At 38.0% G+C, this 6311-nt stretch overlaps 1 long non-coding RNA gene across 4 annotated transcripts in view; it reads left to right on the forward strand.

The window, feature by feature from the left end:
- Positions 1-281: 281 nt before the first annotated feature.
- Positions 282-6311, forward strand: part of LOC112673365 (uncharacterized) — a 114988-nt gene continuing 108958 nt past the window's right edge. For all 4 annotated transcript variants that reach the window (XR_007405391.1, XR_007405392.1, XR_007405390.1 and 1 more), the window contains exon 1: positions 282-432. This is a non-coding gene — a long non-coding RNA (uncharacterized LOC112673365). The remainder of the gene's footprint in view (positions 433-6311) is intronic.

Genomic DNA, 6311 nt, shown 5'->3' on the forward strand with positions numbered 1-6311 from the left:
AGTATGAACTTGGGCATGCGAGTCAGACTCCTGGGCTTGTGTCTCAGTACCTCTGCCTACTAACTACATAAACTTGGGGAAGTTAAATAACTTTTTTGTGCCTCAGTGTAGAAATAATACCATTGTGGTGAGTTAAAATGTCCACACATTCTTTGATCCTCCCCTCAAATAAAGAGTTTAATTCTACCCCCCCCCCCACCTGCATACATGTTGGGTTTTGTCTCTTGCTTCTAGTGACTAGAATAAAGTGGTAGTGACATTATGTGACATCTGAGATGAGATCATAAAAGACATTGTGGCCTCTGAATCTCTCTGTCTCTCACAATGTTTGCTGACTTCTCAGGGGGAAGCCAGCTGCCATGTCAGGACACTCAGGTAGCCCAATGGAGAGACCCATGTGATGAGGAGTTGAAGCCTCCAGCCAACAGTCATGTGAGTAAAGTCATCTAGGAAGTAGACCCTTCTGCTAAAGTCAAACCTTCAGATGCCGACAGCTGTGGCTGACATTCTGACTCCATCCTCAAGAAAACCCTTGAGCCAGCACACTATTCCCAGATTTGTGACCCATGGAAAGTGTGAAATCATGACTGTTGTGTTAAGGTGCTAAATTTAGGGGTACTTTGTTATATAGCAAAAGATAACTAATGCATCCAGTTCCCAGAATTGAGATGAGGAATGAGTAAGACAGAGCATGTAAAGAACTTCACTATTATTCTTATTATCTGACCCAGCAAGTTGTGTTGAAAGATTCTTTCCTAATCACTTACTCCTCTTCATCTCCCTCTCTTGACATTTCTGTCTGAGTCTTTTGTTTTTAGTTAGAGTTGTGTCTCCAGAATTTTCCACAGCTGGGTACATAAATGCTAGATTTTTCTGAATCTTTGCATATCTTTGCAAATATTTTTAGTGTGCCCTGACAGATATTTTAATGTACCTTAGTTGTGTATTGAATTTCTGGGGTAGGCCTTTTTCTGACAGCACTCTGTAATGTTATACCCTACCTTCTAGCTGCTGCTCCATTTCCCTCTAGTGAATAATTATTCTACTCCTGTCTAGCGGATGATGTCTATCAATTGTTTTTCCTTTTTGCTTTGCAAATCAGTTGTTATTTCTTTCCTCCAAGTTTTGAATATTTCCCTTTGTTATTTAAATTTTGGAATATAACCAGGGTGTGTTTAGGTTGGTATCTTTTCTTACCAATTCTGCAAAGAAGTCAGGAACCTTGGGGATCCCTGGGTGTGGCTCAGTGGTTTGGCATCTGCCTTTGGCCCAGGGCATGACCCTGGAGTTCCAGGATCAAGTCCCACATCAGGCTTCCTGCATGGAGCCTGCTTCTCCTCTCTGTGTCTCTGCCTCTCTATCTGTGTGTCTCTCATGAATAAATAAATAAAATCTTAAAAAAAAAAAAAGAAGTCAGGAACCTCTTTTAATATGCGAACTTGGGTGTTCAGCCCAGATTAAGTGTTATTTTATTGATTGTTTAATTATTGCCTTTAGTTTCTCTGAACCCAGAAAAGCCTAGAACTGGTTAGGCAGTGCTTCTAAAATTTTAAAATGCATAAGAGTTATCCAAGGATCTTGTTAAGATGCAGATTCTGATTTACAGTATGTGAAAGGCAAGTACTTGTTAGCTAAGGGAGTCAGGCACTCTGTGGCAAGAGATAAGTCAGTACTAAAACAATACGTGCATAAAGTTACTTATGATATGCACTGGAGACATGGGGCTTTTTTCTCTTTCAAGACCATCCCACGACCCAGATGACTCATGGCTAGGATAAGCAGGGACTGCCACAAAACGATTGACTTGTTTCTATCCCATTCCCACCTACGACACAGGAGGTATCAATAGGAAATAAGGGAGAGAGAAATATTCTGGGGGAGGCAGAGTTTAGGGAAGTTAGTTTGGTGCCTGAACACATCCTAAATCCAAATGGATCAGTCGGAGTAGACAGAGGCCTGAACGTAAAACTTTTGAAGTGTTCGTGTATGCCAGATCATGTAAATGGTACCTCCTCCTCATCTGGAGATGACGGAAGGCAAGGGTCTTCAGGAAGGATCTGAGCCAACAGGATAGGCTGGGATCTCAAAGTAAGCAGTCACTCATCCCCTTTTCACTCTCCTAAGCTCTTGGAGGGCAGAAAATTTGACCTCACAAGTTTCTGCCTTTCCAAATGAGAGATTTCTGAGCTGAGGAGCAGGAGTTGTGGGCTACTTCGATAGTGGTGCAATGGAACAATGGGAAAGACCCTCAGAGGGAGTGTGAGAGATTTATGAGTTCCAAAGGAAAATGCAGCCAAAATAAGGCTAAACGGAGGTCTAGAGAATCATGTCCACCAGTTATGTTGAAACCAGCATGTCAGTAATAATTTAAAAATCAGACACCCCTGGGGCTCCAGGGTGGCTTATCAGTTAAGTGCCTGATTCTTGATATCAGCTCCCATTTTGATCTCAGAGTTCTGAATTCAAGCCCCATGTTGGGCTCCATTCTGGGTGTAAAGCCTACTTTAAGAAAAAAGAAATCAGACTTCTCTATCTGCCCAGCACCTGGGCAGGACCAGCTGATGACTCCAGCAGTAGAAGATAGCATAGTCCAGCTGTGTCCACAAAGGTCATCATCACTCATTCAAACAGATTCTCTTTTTTCCCTTTCCTCCCCTCTCTCTCCAACCAGCATATATCAGGGATGGACAATGTGCTAATTCTGATAATACTTGGATTTCATTCACTAGTTGCTTGTGACTGCTATAACAGGATTAGACAGAAAAACCTAGATTAGATTAGATTGTTGAATAGGAAAACATTTAATTTCCCCATCACTAAGTGAAAATGAGGACTTTATTTACAAAGAAGGATATGATTGATTAAAGACAGGGTGATCATGTGTAAATGGTTTGACTGGGACAAGCTAGTTTACACCTTGTATTCAGGTTTCATTGTTAGGAGGTACTGCAACCATTAGACCATGAAGGGACTGGGTGGCAGGCACTGAGGGGGGCACTTGATGGGATGAGCATTGGCTGTTATTCTGTATGTTGGCAAACTGAACACCAATAAAAAATAAATTTATTATTAAAAAAAAAAAAAAAAAGACCAGGAAGGGATGAGCCTCGCGATAATGGCCAACCGGTTAAGGCTAGCAGAGCAAATTCCAAGAACTTGGAGGCTTTACTTAACTTGAATTAACTTGGACCAGCTCTCTCTGACTTCATACTAAGTGAGATAAAAATTGCCTATATTTTTAAGCTATCTTGAGGTGAGCATCTTCTTATAGACAAAAACCTCATGACACAGCATCCTTTTGGTACTGAATAAAACGCTCATCGATGATGCATTTATTAAATAAATCTTTTGATGTCTATCTTTTCCATATATATGATAATACATATGATCTGAATATCTATCTAGAAGTTTTGGCTGGTTTGAAATATAGAATTACTATAGGCCCTATATTAATTGATGGTTATTCCTTTTCAACCTTCCTTTACTATTCCATATGGCAGAGTAAATCTGCATTGTTATGTCAATTAAACAAAACATAGCAGTCAAATCAGGAAGTTACTCTTCATTGTACATATATATCAGTAATGGAAAAAGCCAAAACCTTTCTCTCTTATTTAAAACTTCTCAAATAAAAATAAAAATAAAAATAAAAATAAAACTTCTCAGTGGGGCTACTGGGTGGCTCAGCAGTTGAGCATCTGCCTTTGGCTCAGGTGGTGAACCTGGGATCGAGTCCCACATCAGACTGCTGGTGAGGAGCCTGCTTCTCTCTCTGCCTGTGTCTCTGCTTCTCTCTGTGTCTGTCATGAATAAATGAATGGGATCTTTAAAAAATAAATAAATAAATAAGTAAATAAATAAAATATAAATATCTCTAGAAAAGCAGTTAAGATAAGCTAGTATAATTCTAAAATAATTTGTGTACAGGATACACCAGACTATAGGGATGTACCTACAAAAAATATAGGCACAACTGTTCTAGAAATTAGATCTTTGTGAAAAAAACTTAAATGATTGACTAACTCAAGCTGATTAGATATTTTTATTAAATTCCTCCTTAACCAGAGCTTCTTTACATGGCTGCAATAATTAAAATATAATACATATTCAAATCAGTAATTGAATTTGTTAAAAGAACATGCTCAACTCAGTGAAGACCTTTGAATAAATAGAATTCAAGTCCCATGTTTTCATACTTCATAACACTTGCTTCATCTTAATTTAATGATTGCCATGTCTTATAAGATTTTATTTTAAATTCCTTTCATGCTATTCATAAACTCAGATATATGTGAGTACAAGGGTCATTTAGGTGTAACTGTGGACTGAGAATTTGTTAACTGCACTTGAGATCAGAAATATTCTAGAGATAGTCTGATGAGTTTTGCATATTCTCATACTGCCCACTCCCTTGTCCAGCTTTGCCTGTAAGACCCATGACATTTTCATGTCATATGACCAAGCAGTGAAATGATGGTTGCATTGAGAATTTTGTTTGTTTTTCTGTGCTAAGTTCTTAGAAGTTTAAAATAACTCATGTTCAAAACAGTGAAGGAAGTCTTTATAAAATACTTTGGAAAGTATTGGAGGTTGCTATTCTCAGTATATTAATGATTTAAAGTGTCTTTCAGACATTTTAGGAAGACCATTTAGGAAAAAAATATAAATATTAAACTCCTATTATGTTTAACTGTTAACATTTTTTTTCTCTTCAATTCCTTTGAAATTATCTTTACGCATCTGGTGATACAGAAAGAAGAATCCAAGAGAGTAACATAACAGAGCAATATAAATTTGTGTCCCAGTTCCTATCAGCTGCATCCTTATTCATATCTAAAAGAGATCCAGCCATGACACAAAGCCATTACAGTGGTTAAGGGTGATGGCCAACAATAAAATCAAGATTTTGGTCTTCATTGCATTATCATTTAACTTTCATTGGCATCACAGCAATTCACTCATCATTCATTTTTTCTAGGGAATCTTGAATAATTGAAAATTTTATTTTATTTTATTTTATTTTTTAATAATTGAAAATTTTAGACATGAAGTTCTGTGCACAAGGATATTTATTCATTGACTCACTCATTTTACAAATCATTATTAAGTACCTATCATGTGTCAGGCACTGTTTTCGACACTAAGGATACAGCAGTGAACAAAAGAAATGCCTTCTCTATTCTCACAGAGTTCATAAACATGCAAAAAAACACATATGTCAGGAAATGATAGGTGCTATGAAGAGAAGTAAACTGTGGTAGAGGTTACATAGAGTGCTGGGTGGACATATTAGTTTATATGGGTGGCCAGAAGTCAAACTATAAAACTTTTAGCAAAAATATAGGAATGAATCTCCATGACCTTGGATTAGACAATGGTTCCTTACATGTAACATCTAAGTACACCTAAAGTACAAGCACTCAAAGAAAAAATAAATGTTTTAATAAAATAAAAATTTGTTCATCAAAGGACACTATTGAGAAAGTGAAAAGGCAGCCCATACAATGGGAGAAAATATTTGCAAATAATATGTCGGATAATATTATAGAACCCACAATATATAAAGAACTCCTACAATTCAACAATAAAAGACAAGTGAGCCAATTTAAAAATGGCCAAAGGATTTGAATTTTCTTCTCCAAGAAAGAAAGGAGATCTACAAATGGCCAAGAAGCCCATGAAAAAAAGTTCAGCAGCAATATCTAGTGGAAATGGAAGGAGTTAAGGTAATAAATCCAAGAGAAATTGGACGCTGAAGATAGCACCACAAGAGGCAGGACTGAGGATAAGATTATATTTTTTTGACCTTAAAAATAAGCATAATGGGGGTGATTTGGTCAGTTAGGCAACCAAATCTCAATTTCCACTAGGCCATGATCCAGGTGGGGGCTGGCGCATGACATAGAGCCCCACCACAAGGGGCTCAGCAGAGACTCTGCTTAGAATTCTCTCTCTCTCATCCACCTCCTCCCCCTCCTGCTGCTCATGCATGTGCACTCCTCTAAAATAAATAAATCTTTAAAAAAAAGTAAGAGCGTAACAGAAAAACTAGAAGTAGGGTCCAGTCAATAGACACAATGGATGTGCTGCTTCTGGTTGCCCATGCAACAGGAGCCCTTTCCTCCTTCTAATGATATCTGATGAGGAAACCCTCATGCAAATAATGAATAATTAGAGGTGGAGTCACACTAGGTCCAGGGAACTACCTTTGGAAAAGACAAAAATTGGGATTGATGTGACAGGCTGTGAAAGAGATGGATTTGACTTCCATGTGAAAGCAGGAAGTTGAGGCTGCTCCAGTGTCTGGTGAT

The sequence above is a fragment of the Canis lupus genome, chromosome 24, assembly GCF_003254725.2.
Source record: "Canis lupus dingo isolate Sandy chromosome 24, ASM325472v2, whole genome shotgun sequence".
Classification (NCBI taxonomy): domain Eukaryota; kingdom Metazoa; phylum Chordata; class Mammalia; order Carnivora; family Canidae; genus Canis; species Canis lupus.